Genomic DNA, 20,987 nt, shown 5'->3' with positions numbered 1-20,987 from the left:
AGTAAAAAAGACAGACAATGACACCAAGTAACAAAGACATACACTGATAACCAGTAACAAAGACACACACTTACACCAAGTAACACAGACACACACTGACACCAAGTAACAAAGACATACACTGACACCAAGTAACAAAGACATACACTGATACCCAGTAACACAGACACACACTTACACCAAGTAACAAAGACAAGGACTGATACCCAGTAACACAGACACACACTTACACCAAGTAAAAAAGACAGACACTGATACCCAGTAACACAGACACACACTTACACCAAGTAACAAAGACATACTCTGACACCCAGTAACACAGACACACACGGACACCAAGTAACAAAGACACACACTTACACCAAGTAACACAGACACACACTGACACCCAGTAACACAGACACACACTGACAGCAAGCAACACAGACATACACTGACACCAAGTAAAAATGACATACACTGACCCCCAGTAACACAGACACATACGGACACCAGGTAACAAATACACAGACTTACACCAAGTAACACAGACACACACTGACACCCAGCAACACAGACAAACACTTATACCAAGTAACACAGTCATACACTGACACCAAGTAACAAAGACATACACTGATACCCAGTAACACAGACACACTCTTACAACAAGTAACACAGACATACACTGACACCAAGTCACAAAGACACACACTGACACCCAGTAACAAAGACATATAATGACACCAAGTCGCAAAGACATACACTGATACCCAGGAACACAGACACACACTGACACCCAGTAACAAAGACATACACTGATACCAAGTCACAAAGACATACACTGATACCCAGTAACACAGACACACACTGACACCCAGTAACGAAGACATATACAGATACCAAGTCACAAAGACATACACTGATACCCAGTAACACAGACACACACTGACACCCAGTAACAAAGACATACACTGATACCAAGTCACAAAGACAAACACTGATACCCAGTAACACAGACACACACTGACACCAAGTAACAAAGACACACACTTACACCAAGTAACAAAGACTTACACTGACACCAAGTAACAAAGACATACACTGACACCAAGTTACAAAGACATACACTTACACCAAGTAACAAAGACAGACAATTACACCAAGTCACAAAGACATACACTTACACCAAGTATTTTGACATACACTGACACCAAGTAACAAAGACATACACTGATACCCAGTAACACAGACACACACTTACACCAGGTAACAAAGACATACACTGACAACAATTCACAAAGACACACACTGACACCAAGTATTTTGACATACACTGATACCAAGTCACAAAGACATACACTGATACCCAGTAACACAGACGCACACTTACACCAAGTAACACAGACATACACTGACACCAAGTAACAAAGACATACACTGATATCCAGTAACGAAGACATACACTGATTCCCAGTAACAAAGAGACACAATGACACCAGGTAACAAAGGCACACTCTGACACCAAGTAACAAAGACTTACACTGATACCCAGTAACACAGACAGACACTTACACCAAGTAACAAAGACATACACTGACACCAAGTAACAAAGACATACACTGATACCCAGTAACACAGACACACGCTTACACCAAGTAACAAAGACATACACTGATACTCAGTTAACAGGCACAAACTTACACCAAGTAACAAAGACATACACTGACACCAAGTAACAAAGGCATACACTGACACCCAGTAACAAGGGCATACACTGACACCCAGTAACACAGGCACACGCGGACACCAAGTAACAAAGACATACACTGACACCCATTAACAAAAACATACACTGACACCCAGTAACACAGACACACGCTTACACCAAGTAACAAAGACATACACTGACACCAAGTAACAAAGACGTACACTGACACCAAGTAACAAAGACATACACTGATACCCAGTAACACAGACACACACTTACACCAAGTAACAAAGACATACACTGATACTCAGTAACACAGACACACACTTACACCAAGTAACAAAGACATACACTGACACCAAGTGACAAAGACATACACTTACACCAAGTAACAAAGACATACACTGACACCACGTAACAAAGACATACACTGATACCCACTAACACAGACACACAATTACACCAAGTAACACAGACATACACTGACACCAAGTAAGAAAGACATACATGATACCCAGTAACACAGACACACACTTACACCAAGTAAAAAAGACAGACAATGACACCAAGTAACAAAGACATACACTGATAACCAGTAGCACAGACACACACTTACACCAAGTAACAGAGACATACACTGACACCAAGTAACAAAGACATACACTTACACCAATTAACAAAGACATGCACTGACACCAAGTAACAAAGACATACACTTACACCACGTAACAAAAACATACACTGACACCAAGTAACAAAGACATACACTTACACCAAGTAACACAAACATACACTGACACCAAGTCACAAAGACACACAGTTACACCAAGTACACTGACATACACTGACACCAAGTAACTAAGACATACACTGACACCCAGTAACACAGACACACATTTACACCAAGTAACAAAGACAGAAACTGATACCCAGGAACACAGACACAAACTTACACCAAGTAACAAAGACATACACTGATACTCAGTTACACAGACACACACCTACACCAAGTAACAAAGACATACACAGACACCAACTAACAAAGGCATTCACTGACACCCAGTAACAAAGACATACACTGACACCCAGTAACATAGACACACACGGACACCAAGTAACAAAGACATATACTGACACCCATTAACAAAACAAAGTAATTCATGACAACGCTACTTCATCGGACACGTCATCAGGATGCGCCGCGGTGCGCACATGCGCAGACTGTCTCATGCCCCCTGCGCATGCGCTGCGTTCCGAATGATCTGATCCGCATAGCGCATGCGCAGATGACGCTGTACGCGCATGCGCACACTGTCTCCTCATCTCTGCGCATGCGATGCGGTCCGACCTGCGAGGATCGTTGTGCGCATGCGCAGATGACGTCATCGCGTGATCTCGTCTTCCTCGCCGATGCGCCAGTTTGGCCTGTGCGCATGCGTCAAAGCTTCGGCGCGACTTTTTGAAAGTGGCAGGAGGGGAGGTTTCGTCGGGCATTTTCTCGCATTTTATCTGAATTATTTATTCGTTTTGGAGACTTGCTTCATTTTTATTTGACACAGGAGATTGTTCCAAGGTAAGTTGCTCTGCATTTGTGAGTTGCTCTGAAAACATTTCCATTGTCTGGGCCACCGCCTGTTCTCCAGTCCCTGTTGTGAGTTGTTCTGAAAACATTTCTATTGTCTGGGCCACCGCATGTTCTCCAGCCCCTGTTGTGAGTTGCTCTGAAAACATTTCCATTGTCTGGGCCACTGCATGTTCTCCAGTCCCTGTTGTGAGTTGCTCTGAAAACATTTCCATTGTCTGAGCCACCGCATGTAGCAGGATGAAGGCACAGTGACTGTGATTTCTGGCGCCAAACAGTACACACTGCAGATACATGATGGCCAGGCTACCTGCAGCTGCATCTTCTCCATTCAGCCTTTGTTGCACTGCAAACATGCTGTTGTTGTGCAGAGGCATCTGGGTCTGCCTCTGGACAGGCTCGCCCCCAATTGTCGCTGGCGTGCATCTCAGACACCAACGACGACAGGCATGGCTGCTGCCATTGTGATTACAGAGGAACAGCCAAGGCCCCTCAGCCACAATGAAAAATACCGCTTGCTTTCAGATCAATTGTACCAGCTACAACAGGCCGTTCTGCAGAGTGGAACGGCAGCATTCATGAGGAGATTGGACTGGCTGCGGCAACAGACTCTCTGCTGGCAGCAAGGACTGGCTGATGAGATGGAGCCATTTACTATGCCCAACAATTGCCCGGAAGCACCTTCGGATGGAGGTGGCCACGTGCTGGACATCAGTCACGTGTCACAAACCCTGGATCCTGAGCGTCTCACCCCCTGGCCTAATGATCTGATGGACCATACATATGCCTGCCTGTTCAAATCTCCACTTCCCCTACCTGCGGTACCCTCTTCTTGCTGCTCAGTTACACAGTCACCTGCTCCTACACCCATCAGGGCAGTGCACATGGACACACAGTTACCTGCTCCTACACCCATCAGGGCAGTGCTCATGGGCACACAGTTACCTGCTCCTACACCCATCAGGGCAGTGCACTTGGACACACAGTTACCTGCTCCTACACCCATCAGGGCAGTGCTCATGGGCACACAGTTACCTGCTCCTACACCCATCAGGGCAGTGCTCATGGACACACAGCCACCTGTTTCCCCATCCGACGTTGAAACAACCATGCAGAGCCTTGTGAGACTCCGCAATTGCCAGTTGCTGCCTGTCAAGCAGAGAGGGCGTCCAAAGGGGTCAAGCACTTGGGGAACATTCAGCAAGAAGAGACTGAGCACTAAAAGAAACAAGCATGCCGTGTCCAGTGGTAGCAGAAATGTGAATGCTCTTGCTGTGAACACAACTGGTGATAGTAGTAGGCAGGATTAAATGGGAATGGATGGAAAGACGCACGAGTAACATAACCACTGGCAGGGAACTGCTGGGCTAAATTGCCAGCTTTATGTTCATAGCCCAAAAGAAATGTGTTTCTTTTCCAGCACCCTCACATCATTCATGTTTTCCCTGAGAGCAGCATTGAACCATCACGAGATAGGGGCAGTAACATCATCCTGCCTCCTGCAGCTGAGGTGGGTACTAAGTGATTCATTGGCGGTGTTATCAGGACATGCCTTTACCGCAGAACACAAAGCATGCTCAACAGTAATTTCATTGGAGGGAGGGAAGCTCTGACACTGATGTTCTTTCCTTATTTTCTTTCATGTAAAACGTGCCCTTGAGAAAACAATCCTTGAGACTTAAGGACGGCATTCAAGCAAAGGAGGCAGTGCGGGAGAGGACGCAAGGATGTGCTGATTCCTGCATCTGAGGTGGATAATAAGTGCTTCATTGGCGACGTTATCAATTGGTGCCTTCACTGCAGAACTTAAAAAGGTGCGCACAACAGTAATTTCAGTGGATGGAGGGAGGCAAGCTCTGACTCTGATTTGCTTTATTTCTTTTCATGTAAAACATGCCGTCGAGAAAACAATCCTTGAGACTTAAGGTCAGCATTCAAGCAACGAAGGCAACTAGATCATGCTGCGGAGCTCATCACGATGTGGAAAGGAACATTGCATTTTTGGATGAATTGGGAATGCACATTGGGATGCGCTTGGGGAACATTCACCAAGAATAGACTGAGCTCAGACTCTTGTGACTTTGCCTTCTTCACATGGACAATACAGTAGTGGAATAGAGAGCCAAGCGTTTATTCACCACAAGGCTCTCCAGGAACAATCTCTTTAGCTGTGCATAGCAGAGACTCGGCCTGTCTGTCTAACGGGAATGCTGGACACAACACTCATGTATCCATGCACAGCAGTTCCTCGGATACTTAATGAACTTAATAAAACTTTTCAATAATTAAACCCAGAATTGTTGAGGTTTTGTTTTGCATGCTATTTCCCCGACTTTGCAACTGCACTTCAGATATTCAACTATGGTGGGGGGGGTAGAGGGAGGGGTGGGTGAAGAGGGGGAGGGGTGGGGAGAGCGGGGAGGGGTGGGGAGAGGGAGCATGCAAAATGCAGGGACCAAACTGTTGCAATGCCTGAAGTACTGTGGAGAAGTAGAGAAAGCAACTGGGTAGGGGAGAAAGCAACTGGATTGGGCATCCGCAGCTGGAGGGAACGACTGAATGGAGAGGGCCGGAAGCGAGAGGCCGTAGAGAGCCGCGGGGAGCGAGCGTGCGAAGACCTTGGTGTCACCGGGTCCAGGGACTGGCCAGTAAGTCTTTTGCTGTTGTGTTTACGGCGCATGCACAGAAAAAGGCGCTCCTCTTCCATTCCGCTGCTCCCCCCCCACTCTCTCCCCTTCCTCCCTCTCCCCCAGCTCTCTCCCTCCCCCCTTCCTTACCCCTCCCTCTCCCTCTTTCTCTCTCCCTCCCCACTTCCTTACCCCTCCCTCTCCCTCTTTCTCCCCCTTCCTTACCCCTCTTTCTCCCCCTCTCCCTCTTTCTCGCCCCTCCCTCTTTCTCCCCCCTCCCTCTTTCTCCTCCCTCTCCCTCCCCCCCCCCCTCGCCCCCCGGCACCGCTACCGCTGCTCTCCCCGGCCCCCACGCTGCTCAACACCGGCCCCCGCGCTGCTGTCCCCGGCCCCCGCGCTTATCTCCCCGGCCCCCGCGCTGGTCTCCCCGGCCCCCGCGCTGCTCTCCCCGGCCCGCGCGCAGATCTCCGCGGCCCCCGCGCTGATCTCCCCGGCCCCCGCGCTGCTTTCCCCGGCCCCCGCGCTGATCTCCCCGGCCCCCGCGCTGATCTCCCACCCCCCCCCCCCGGCCCCCGCGCTGATCTCCCCCCCCCCCCCCGCGCTGCTTTCCCCGGCCCGCTCCACTCTCTCACTCCGGCCATTGAATTCTGCCATGTGTTTGTCAGGTTTCATCTCTGTGATTCTTTGAGCAGCGCCATCTTTAGTCCTGGCAGCTGCGACAGTCGCAAGCTGTGACGTTTTCGTGGCACATGCTGTATTTGCGCATGTGCCAAAACAGCGCCACCTACCGATCGCGTTGTCAACAATTGCGGTCAACAAAAACATATACTGACACCCAGTATCAAAGACATACACTGACACCAAGTAACAAAGACATGCACAGACACCAAGTAACAAAGACATACACTGATACCCAGTAACACAGACACACACTTACACCAAGGAACAAAGACATACACTGATACACAGTAACACAGACACACACTTACACCAAGTAACAAAGACATACACTGACACCAAGTAACAAAGACATACACTGACACCAAGTAACAAAGACATACACTGATACCCACTAACACAGACACACTCTTACACCAAGTAACAAAGACAGACAATGACACAAAGTAACAAAGACATACACTTACACCAAGTAACACAGACATACACTGGCACCAAGTAACAAAGACACAAACTTACACCAAGTAACAAAGACATACACTTACACCAAGTAACAAAGACAAACACTTACACCAAGTAACACAGACATACACTGACACCAAGTAACAAAGACATACACTGACACTAAGTTACAAAGACATACACTTACACCAAGTAACAAAGACAGACAATTACACCAAGTAACAAAGACATACACTTACACCAAGTATTTTGACATACACTGACACCAAGTAACAAGGACATACACTGATACCCAGTCACACATACACACACTTACACCAAGTATTTTGACATACACTTACACCAAGTCACAAAGACACACACTGACACCCAGTAACAAAGACATACACTGATACCAAGTCACAAAGACATACACTGATACCCAGTAACACAGACACACACTTGCACCTAGTAACAAAGACAGACACTGATACCCAGTAACACAGACACTCACTTACACCAAGTAACAAAGACATGCACTTACACCAAGTAACAAAGACATACACAGACACCCAGTAACAAAGACATACACTGACACCCGGTAACACAGAAACACTCGGACACCAAGTAACAAAGACACACACTTACACCAAGTAACACAGACACACACTGACACCCAGTAACACAGACACACACTGACAGCAAGCAACACAGACATACACTGACACCAAGTAAAAAAGACATACACTGACCCCCAGTAACACAGACACATACGGACACCAAGTAACAAAGACACAGACTTACACCAAGTAACACAGACACACACTGACACCCAGCAACACAGACAAACACTTACACCAAGTAACACAGTCATACACTGACACCAAGTAACAAAGACATACACTGATACCCAGTAACACAGACACACTCTTACAACAAGTAACACAGACATACACTGACACCAAGTCACAAAGACACACACTGACACCCAGTAACAAAGACATATAATGACACCAAGTCGCAAAGACATACACTGATACCCAGGAACACAGACACACACACTGACACCCAGTAACAAAGACATACACTGATACCAAGTCACAAAGACATACACTGATACCCAGTAACACAGACACACACTGACACCCAGTAACAAAGACATACACAGATACCAAGTCACAAAGACATACACTGATACCCAGTAACACAGACACACACTGACACCAAGTAACAAAGACATACACTGACACCAAGTAACAAAGACATACACTGACACCAAGTTACAAAGACATACACTTACACCAAGTAACAAAGACAGACAATTACACCAAGTCACAAAGACATACACTTACACCAAGTATTTTGACATACACTGACACCAAGTAACAAAGACATACACTGATACCCAGTAACACAGACACACACTTACACCAGGTAACAAAGACATACACTGACAACAATTCACAAAGACACACACTGACACCAAGTATTTTGACATACACTGATACCAAGTCACAAAGACATACACTGATACCCAGTAACACAGACGCACACTTACACCAAGTAACACAGACATACACTGACACCAAGTAACAAAGACATACACTGATATCCAGTAACGAAGACATACACTGATACCCAGTAACAAAGAGACACAATGACACCAGGTAACAAAGGCACACTCTGACACCAAGTAACAAAGACTTACACTGATACCCAGTAACACAGACAGACACTTACACCAAGTAACAAAGACATACACTGACACCAAGTAACAAAGACATACACTGATACCCAGTAACACAGACACACGCTTACACCAAGTAACAAAGACATACACTGATACTCAGTTAACAGGCACAAACTTACACCAAGTAACAAAGACATACACTGACACCAAGTAACAAAGGCATACACTGACACCCAGTAACAAGGGCATACACTGACACCCAGTAACACAGGCACACGCGGACACCAAGTAACAAAGACATACACTGACACCCATTAACAAAAACATACACTGACACCCAGTAACACAGACACACGCTTACACCAAGTAACAAAGACATACACTGACACCAAGTAACAAAGACGTACACTGACACCAAGTAACAAAGACATACACTGATACCCAGTAACACAGACACACACTTACACCAAGTAACAAAGACATACACTGATACTCAGTAACACAGACACACACTTACACCAAGTAACAAAGACATACACTGACACCAAGTGACAAAGACATACACTTACACCAAGTAACAAAGACATACACTGACACCACGTAACAAAGACATACACTGATACCCACTAACACAGACACACAATTACACCAAGTAACACAGACATATACTGACACCAAGTAAGAAAGACATACATGATACCCAGTATCACAGACACACACTTACACCAAGTAAAAAAGACAGACAATGACACCAAGTAACAAAGACATACACTGATAACCAGTAGCACAGACACACACTTACACCAAGTAACAGAGACATACACTGACACCAAGTAACAAAGACATACACTTACACCAATTAACAAAGACATGCACTGACACCAAGTAACAAAGACATACACTTACACCACGTAACAAAAACATACACTGACACCAAGTCACAAAGACACACAGTTACACCAAGTACACTGACATACACTGACACCAAGTAACTAAGACATACACTGACACCCAGTAACACAGACACACATTTACACCAAGTAACAAAGACAGAAACTGATACCCAGGAACACAGACACAAACTTACACCAAGTAACAAAGACATGCACAGACACCAAGTAACAAAGACATACACTGATACCCAGTAACACAGACACACACTTACACCAAGGAACAAAGACATACACTGATACACAGTAACACAGACACACACTTACACCAAGTAACAAAGACATACACTGACACCAAGTAACAAAGACATACACTGACACCAAGTAACAAAGACATACACTGATACCCACTAACACAGACACACTCTTACACCAAGTAACAAAGACAGACAATGACACAAAGTAACAAAGACATACACTTACACCAAGTAACACAGACATACACTGACACCAAGTAACAAAGACACAAACTTACACCAAGTAACAAAGACATACACTTACACCAAGTAACAAAGACAAACACTTACACCAAGTAACACAGACATACACTGACACCAAGTAACAAAGACATACACTGACACTAAGTTACAAAGACATACACTTACACCAAGTAACAAAGACAGACAATTACACCAAGTAACAAAGACATACACTTACACCAAGTATTTTGACATACACTGACACCAAGTAACAAGGACATACACTGATACCCAGTCACACATACACACACTTACACCAAGTATTTTGACATACACTTACACCAAGTCACAAAGACACACACTGACACCCAGTAACAAAGACATACACTGATACCAAGTCACAAAGACATACACTGATACCCAGTAACACAGACACACACTTGCACCTAGTAACAAAGACAGACACTGATACCCAGTAACACAGACACACACTTACACCAAGTAACAAAGACATGCACTTACACCAAGTAACAAATACATACACAGACACCCAGTAACAAAGACATACACTGACACCCGGTAACACAGAAACACTCGGACACCAAGTAACAAAGACACACACTTACACCAAGTAACACAGACACACACTGACACCCAGTAACACAGACACACACTGACAGCAAGCAACACAGACATACACTGACACCAAGTAAAAAAGACATACACTGACCCCCAGTAACACAGACACATACGGACACCAAGTAACAAAGACACAGACTTACACCAAGTAACACAGACACACACTGACACCCAGCAACACAGACAAACACTTACACCAAGTAACACAGTCATACACTGACACCAAGAAACAAAGACATACACTGATACCCAGTAACACAGACACACTCTTACAACAAGTAACACAGACATACACTGACACCAAGTCACAAAGACACACACTGACACCCAGTAACAAAGACATATAATGACACCAAGTCGCAAAGACATACACTGATACCCAGGAACACAGACACACACACTGACACCCAGTAACAAAGACATACACTGATACCAAGTCACAAAGACATACACTGATACCCAGTAACACAGACACACACTGACACCCAGTAACAAAGACATACACAGATACCAAGTCACAAAGACATACACTGATACCCAGTAACACAGACACACACTGACACCAAGTAACAAAGACATACACTGACACCAAGTAACAAAGACATACACTGACACCAAGTTACAAAGACATACACTTACACCAAGTAACAAAGACAGACAATTACACCAAGTCACAAAGACATACACTTACACCAAGTATTTTGACATACACTGACACCAAGTAACAAAGACATACACTGATTTTCAGTAACACAGACACACACTTACACCAGGTAACAAAGACATACACTGACAACAATTCACAAAGACACACACTGACACCAAGTATTTTGACATACACTGATACCAAGTCACAAAGACATACACTGATACCCAGTAACACAGACGCACACTTACACCAAGTAACACAGACATACACTGACACCAAGTAACAAAGACATACACTGATATCCAGTAACGAAGACATACACTGATACCCAGTAACAAAGAGACACAATGACACCAGGTAACAAAGGCACACTCTGACACCAAGTAACAAAGACTTACACTGATACCCAGTAACACAGACAGACACTTACACCAAGTAACAAAGACATACACTGACACCAAGTAACAAAGACATACACTGATACCCAGTAACACAGACACACGCTTACACCAAGTAACAAAGACATACACTGATACTCAGTTAACAGGCACAAACTTACACCAAGTAACAAAGACATACACTGACACCAAGTAACAAAGGCATACACTGACACCCAGTAACAAGGGCATACACTGACACCCAGTAACACAGGCACACGCGGACACCAAGTAACAAAGACATACACTGACACCCATTAACAAAAACATACACTGACACCCAGTAACACAGACACACGCTTACACCAAGTAACAAAGACATACACTGACACCAAGTAACAAAGACGTACACTGACACCAAGTAACAAAGACATACACTGATACCCAGTAACACAGACACACACTTACACCAAGTAACAAAGACATACACTGATACTCAGTAACACAGACACACACTTACACCAAGTAACAAAGACATACACTGACACCAAGTGACAAAGACATACACTTACACCAAGTAACAAAGACATACACTGACACCACGTAACAAAGACATACACTGATACCCACTAACACAGACACACAATTACACCAAGTAACACAGACATACACTGACACCAAGTAAGAAAGACATACATGATACCCAGTATCACAGACACACACTTACACCAAGTAAAAAAGACAGACAATGACACCAAGTAACAAAGACATACACTGATAACCAGTAGCACAGACACACACTTACACCAAGTAACAGAGACATACACTGACACCAAGTAACAAAGACATACACTTACACCAATTAACAAAGACATGCACTGACACCAAGTAACAAAGACATACACTGACACCACGTAACAAAGACATACACTGATACCCACTAACACAGACACACAATTACACCAAGTAACACAGACATACACTGACACCAAGTAAGAAAGACATACATGATACCCAGTAACACAGACACACACTTACACCAAGTAAAAAAGACAGACAATGACACCAAGTAACAAAGACATACACTGATAACCAGTAGCACAGACACACACTTACACCAAGTAACAGAGACATACACTGACACCAAGTAACAAAGACATACACTTACACCAATTAACAAAGACATGCACTGACACCAAGTAACAAAGACATACACTTACACCACGTAACAAAAACATACACTGACACCAAGTAACAAAGACATACACTTACACCAAGTAACACAAACATACACTGACACCAAGTCACAAAGACACACAGTTACACCAAGTACACTGACATACACTGACACCAAGTAACTAAGACATACACTGACACACAGTAACACAGACACACATTTACACCAAGTAACAAAGACAGAAACTGATACCCAGGAACACAGACACAAACTTACACCAAGTAACAAAGACATGCACAGACACCAAGTAACAAAGACATACACTGATACCCAGTAACACAGACACACACTTGCACCAAGGAACAAAGACATACACTGATACACAGTAACACAGACACACATTTACACCAAGTAACAAAGACAGAAACTGATACCCAGGAACACAGACACAAACTTACACCAAGTAACAAAGACATACACTGATACTCAGTTACACAGACACACACCTACACCAAGTAACAAAGACATACACAGACACCAACTAACAAAGGCATTCACTGACACCCAGTAACAAAGACATACACTGACACCCAGTAACATAGACACACACGGACACCAAGTAACAAAGACATATACTGACACCATTAACAAAACAAAGTAATTCATGACAACGCTACTTCATCGGACACGTCATCAGGATGCGCCGCGGTGCGCACATGCGCAGACTGTCTCATGCCCCCTGCGCATGCGCTGCGTTCCGAATGATCTGATCCGCATAGCGCATGCGCAGATGACGCTGTACGCGCATGCGCACACTGTCTCCTCATCTCTGCGCATGCGATGCGGTCCGACCTGCGAGGATCGTTGTGCGCATGCGCAGATGACGTCATCGCGTGATCTCGTCTTCCTCGCCGATGCGCCAGTTTGGCCTGTGCGCATGCGTCAAAGCTTCGGCGCGACTTTTTGAAAGTGTCAGGAGGGGAGGTTTCGTCGGGCATTTTCTCGCATTTTATCTGAATTATTTATTCGTTTTGGAGACTTGCTTCATTTTTATTTGACACAGGAGATTGTTCCAAGGTAAGTTGCTCTGCATTTGTGAGTTGCTCTGAAAACATTTCCATTGTCTGGGCCACCGCCTGTTCTCCAGTCCCTGTTGTGAGTTGTTCTGAAAACATTTCTATTGTCTGGGCCACCGCATGTTCTCCAGCCCCTGTTGTGAGTTGCTCTGAAAACATTTCCATTGTCTGGGCCACTGCATGTTCTCCAGTCCCTGTTGTGAGTTGCTCTGAAAACATTTCCATTGTCTGAGCCACCGCATGTAGCAGGATGAAGGCACAGTGACTGTGATTTCTGGCGCCAAACAGTACACACTGCAGATACATGATGGCCAGGCTACCTGCAGCTGCATCTTCTCCATTCAGCCTTTGTTGCACTGCAAACATGCTGTTGTTGTGCAGAGGCATCTGGGTCTGCCTCTGGACAGGCTCGCCCCCAATTGTCGCTGGCGTGCATCTCAGACACCAACGACGACAGGCATGGCTGCTGCCATTGTGATTACAGAGGAACAGCCAAGGCCCCTCAGCCACAATGAAAAATACCGCTTGCTTTCAGATCAATTGTACCAGCTACAACAGGCCGTTCTGCAGAGTGGAACGGCAGCATTCATGAGGAGATTGGACTGGCTGCGGCAACAGACTCTCTGCTGGCAGCAAGGACTGGCTGATGAGATGGAGCCATTTACTATGCCCAACAATTGCCCGGAAGCACCTTCGGATGGAGGTGGCCACGTGCTGGACATCAGTCACGTGTCACAAACCCTGGATCCTGAGCGTCTCACCCCCTGGCCTAATGATCTGATGGACCATACATATGCCTGCCTGTTCAAATCTCCACTTCCCCTACCTGCGGTACCCTCTTCTTGCTGCTCAGTTACACAGTCACCTGCTCCTACACCCATCAGGGCAGTGCACATGGACACACAGTTACCTGCTCCTACACCCATCAGGGCAGTGCTCATGGGCACACAGTTACCTGCTCCTACACCCATCAGGGCAGTGCTCATGGGCACACAGTTACCTGCTCCTACACCCATCAGGGCAGTGCTCATGGACACACAGCCACCTGTTTCCCCATCCGACGTTGAAACAACCATGCAGAGCCTTGTGAGACTCCGCAATTGCCAGTTGCTGCCTGTCAAGCAGAGAGGGCGTCCAAAGGGGTCAAGCACTTGGGGAACATTCAGCAAGAAGAGACTGAGCACTAAAAGAAACAAGCATGCCGTGTCCAGTGGTAGCAGAAATGTGAATGCTCTTGCTGTGAACACAACTGGTGATAGTAGTAGGCAGGATTAAATGGGAATGGATGGAAAGACGCACGAGTAACATAACCACTGGCAGGGAACTGCTGGGCTAAATTGCCAGCTTTATGTTCATAGCCCAAAAGAAATGTGTTTCTTTTCCAGCACCCTCACATCATTCATGTTTTCCCTGAGAGCAGCATTGAACCATCACGAGATAGGGGCAGTAACATCATCCTGCCTCCTGCAGCTGAGGTGGGTACTAAGTGATTCATTGGCGGTGTTATCAGGACATGCCTTTACCGCAGAACACAAAGCATGCTCAACAGTAATTTCATTGGAGGGAGGGAAGCTCTGACACTGATGTTCTTTCCTTATTTTCTTTCATGTAAAACGTGCCCTTGAGAAAACAATCCTTGAGACTTAAGGACGGCATTCAAGCAAAGGAGGCAGTGCGGGAGAGGACGCAAGGATGTGCTGATTCCTGCATCTGAGGTGGATAATAAGTGCTTCATTGGCGACGTTATCAATTGGTGCCTTCACTGCAGAACTTAAAAAGGTGCGCACAACAGTAATTTCAGTGGATGGAGGGAGGCAAGCTCTGACTCTGATTTGCTTTATTTCTTTTCATGTAAAACATGCCGTCGAGAAAACAATCCTTGAGACTTAAGGTCAGCATTCAAGCAACGAAGGCAACTAGATCATGCTGCGGAGCTCATCACGATGTGGAAAGGAACATTGCATTTTTGGATGAATTGGGAATGCACATTGGGATGCGCTTGGGGAACATTCACCAAGAATAGACTGAGCTCAGACTCTTGTGACTTTGCCTTCTTCACATGGACAATACAGTAGTGGAATAGAGAGCCAAGCGTTTATTCACCACAAGGCTCTCCAGGAACAATCTCTTTAGCTGTGCATAGCAGAGACTCGGCCTGTCTGTCTAACGGGAATGCTGGACACAACACTCATGTATCCATGCACAGCAGTTCCTCGGATACTTAATGAACTTAATAAAACTTTTCAATAATTAAACCCAGAATTGTTGAGGTTTTGTTTTGCATGCTATTTCCCCGACTTTGCAACTGCACTTCAGATATTCAACTATGGTGGGGGGGTAGAGGGAGGGGTGGGTGAAGAGGGGGAGGGGTGGGGAGAGCGGGGAGGGGTGGGGAGAGGGAGCATGCAAAATGCAGGGACCAAACTGTTGCAATGCCTGAAGTACTGTGGAGAAGTAGAGAAAGCAACTGGGTAGGGGAGAAAGCAACTGGATTGGGCATCCGCAGCTGGAGGGAACGACTGAATGGAGAGGGCCGGAAGCGAGAGGCCGTAGAGAGCCGCGGGGAGCGAGCGTGCGAAGACCTTGGTGTCACCGGGTCCAGGGACTGGCCAGTAAGTCTTTTGCTGTTGTGTTTACGGCGCATGCACAGAAAAAGGCGCTCCTCTTCCATTCCGCTGCTCCCCCCCCACTCTCTCCCCTTCCTCCCTCTCCCCCAGCTCTCTCCCTCCCCCCTTCCTTACCCCTCCCTCTCCCTCTTTCTCTCTCCCTCCCCACTTCCTTACCCCTCCCTCTCCCTCTTTCTCCCCCTTCCTTACCCCTCTTTCTCCCCCTCTCCCTCTTTCTCGCCCCTCCCTCTTTCTCCCCCCTCCCTCTTTCTCCTCCCTCTCCCTCCCCCCCCCCCCTCGCCCCCCGGCACCGCTACCGCTGCTCTCCCCGGCCCCCGCGCTGCTCAACCCCGGCCCCCGCGCTGCTGTCCCCGGCCCCCGCGCTTATCTCCCCGGCCCCCGCGCTGGTCTCCCCGGCCCCCGCGCTGCTCTCCCCGGCCCGCGCGCAGATCTCCGCGGCCCCCGCGCTGATCTCCCCGGCCCCCGCGCTGCTTTCCCCGGCCCCCGCGCTGATCTCCCCGGCCCCCGCGCTGATCTCCCACCCCCCCCCCCGGCCCCCGCGCTGATCTCCCCCCCCCCCCCCGCGCTGCTTTCCCCGGCCCGCTCCACTCTCTCACTCCGGCCATTGAATTCTGCCATGTGTTTGTCAGGTTTCATCTCTGTGATTCTTTGAGCAGCGCCATCTTTAGTCCTGGCAGCTGCGACAGTCGCAAGCTGTGACGTTTTCGTGGCACATGCTGTATTTGCGCATGTGCCAAAACAGCGCCACCTACCGATCGCGTTGTCAACAATTGCGGTCAACAAAAACATATACTGACACCCAGTATCAAAGACATACACTGACACCAAGTAACAAAGACATGCACAGACACCAAGTAACAAAGACATACACTGATACCCAGTAACACAGACACACACTTACACCAAGGAACAAAGACATACACTGATACACAGTAACACAGACACACACTTACACCAAGTAACAAAGACATACACTGACACCAAGTAACAAAGACATACACTGACACCAAGTAACAAAGACATACACTGATACCCACTAACACAGACACACTCTTACACCAAGTAACAAAGACAGACAATGACACAAAGTAACAAAGACATACACTTACACCAAGTAACACAGACATACACTGACACCAAGTAACAAAGACACAAACTTACACCAAGTAACAAAGACATACACTTACACCAAGTAACAAAGACAAACACTTACACCAAGTAACACAGACATACACTGACACCAAGTAACAAAGACATACACTGACACTAAGTTACAAAGACATACACTTACACCAAGTAACAAAGACAGACAATTACACCAAGTAACAAAGACATACACTTACACCAAGTATTTTGACATACACTGACACCAAGTAACAAGGACATACACTGATACCCAGTCACACATACACACACTTACACCAAGTATTTTGACATACACTTACACCAAGTCACAAAGACACACACTGACACCCAGTAACAAAGACATACACTGATACCAAGTCACAAAGACATACACTGATACCCAGTAACACAGACACACACTTGCACCTAGTAACAAAGACAGACACTGATACCCAGTAACACAGACACACACTTACACCAAGTAACAAAGACATGCACTTACACCAAGTAACAAAGACATACACAGACACCCAGTAACAAAGACATACACTGACACCCGGTAACACAGAAACACTCGGACACCAAGTAACAAAGACACACACTTACACCAAGTAACACAGACACACACTGACACCCAGTAACACAGACACACACTGACAGCAAGCAACACAGACATACACTGACACCAAGTAAAAAAGACATACACTGACCCCCAGTAACACAGACACATACGGACACCAAGTAACAAAGACACAGACTTACACCAAGTAACACAGACACACACTGACACCCAGCAACACAGACAAACACTTACACCAAGTAACACAGTCATACACTGACACCAAGTAACAAAGACATACACTGATACCCAGTAACACAGACACACTCTTACAACAAGTAACACAGACATACACTGACACCAAGTCACAAAGACACACACTGACACCCAGTAACAAAGACATATAATGACACCAAGTCGCAAAGACATACACTGATACCCAGGAACACAGACACACACACTGACACCCAGTAACAAAGACATACACTGATACCAAGTCACAAAGACATACACTGATACCCAGTAACACAGACACACACTGACACCCAGTAACAAAGACATACACAGATACCAAGTCACAAAGACATACACTGATACCCAGTAACACAGACACACACTGACACCAAGTAACAAAGACATACACTGACACCAAGTAACAAAGACATACACTGACACCAAGTTACAAAGACATACACTTACACCAAGTAACAAAGACAGACAATTACACCAAGTCACAAAGACATACACTTACACCAAGTATTTTGACATACACTGACACCAAGTAACAAAGACATACACTGATACCCAGTAACACAGACACACACTTACACCAGGTAACAAAGACATACACTGACAACAATTCACAAAGACACACACTGACACCAAGTATTTTGACATACACTGATACCAAGTCACAAAGACATACACTGATACCCAGTAACACAGACGCACACTTACACCAAGTAACACAGACATACACTGACACCAAGTAACAAAGACATACACTGATATCCAGTAACGAAGACATACACTGATACCCAGTAACAAAGAGACACAATGACACCAGGTAACAAAGGCACACTCTGACACCAAGTAACAAAGACTTACACTGATACCCAGTAACACAGACAGACACTTACACCAAGTAACAAAGACATACACTGACACCAAGTAACAAAGACATACACTGATACCCAGTAACACAGACACACGCTTACACCAAGTAACAAAGACATACACTGATACTCAGTTAACAGGCACAAACTTACACCAAGTAACAAAGACATACACTGACACCAAGTAACAAAGGCATACACTGACACCCAGTAACAAGGGCATACACTGACACCCAGTAACACAGGCACACGCGGACACCAAGTAACAAAGACATACACTGACACCCATTAACAAAAACATACACTGACACCCAGTAACACAGACACACGCTTACACCAAGTAACAAAGACATACACTGACACCAAGTAACAAAGACGTACACTGACACCAAGTAACAAAGACATACACTGATACCCAGTAACACAGACACACACTTACACCAAGTAACAAAGACATACACTGATACTCAGTAACACAGACACACACTTACACCAAGTAACAAAGACATACACTGACACCAAGTGACAAAGACATACACTTACACCAAGTAACAAAGACATACACTGACACCACGTAACAAAGACATACACTGATACCCACTAACACAGACACACAATTACACCAAGTAACACAGACATACACTGACACCAAGTAAGAAAGACATACATGATACCCAGTATCACAGACACACACTTACACCAAGTAAAAAAGACAGACAATGACACCAAGTAACAAAGACATACACTGATAACCAGTAGCAGACACACACTTACACCAAGTAACAGAGACATACACTGACACCAAGTAACAAAGACATACACTTACACCAATTAACAAAGACATGCACTGACACCAAGTAACAAAGACATACACTTACACCACGTAACAAAAACATACACTGACACCAAGTCACAAAGACACACAGTTACACCAAGTACACTGACATACACTGACACCAAGTAACTAAGACATACACTGACACCCAGTAACACAGACACACATTTACACCAAGTAACAAAGACAGAAACTGATACCCAGGAACACAGACACAAACTTACACCAAGTAACAAAGACATGCACAGACACCAAGTAACAAAGACATACACTGATACCCAGTAACACAGACACACACTTACACCAAGGAACAAAGACATACACTGATACACAGTAACACAGACACACACTTACACCAAGTAACAAAGACATAGACTGACACCAAGTAACAAAGACATACACTGACACCAAGTAACAAAGACATACACTGATACCCACTAACACAGACACACTCTTACACCAAGTAACAAAGACAGACAATGACACAAAGTAACAAAGACATACACTTACACCAAGTAACACAGACATACACTGACACCAAGTAACAAAGACACAAACTTACACCAAGTAACAAAGACATACACTTACACCAAGTAACAAAGACAAACACTTACACCAAGTAACACAGACATACACTGACACCAAGTAACAAAGACATACACTGACACTAAGTTACAAAGACATACACTTACACCAAGTAACAAAGACAGACAATTACACCAAGTAACAAA

The sequence above is a fragment of the Heterodontus francisci genome, unplaced genomic scaffold, assembly GCF_036365525.1.
Source record: "Heterodontus francisci isolate sHetFra1 unplaced genomic scaffold, sHetFra1.hap1 HAP1_SCAFFOLD_57, whole genome shotgun sequence".
In the NCBI taxonomy this organism is placed as follows: Eukaryota; Metazoa; Chordata; class Chondrichthyes; order Heterodontiformes; family Heterodontidae; genus Heterodontus; species Heterodontus francisci.
This window is presented reverse-complemented; position numbering follows the sequence as displayed.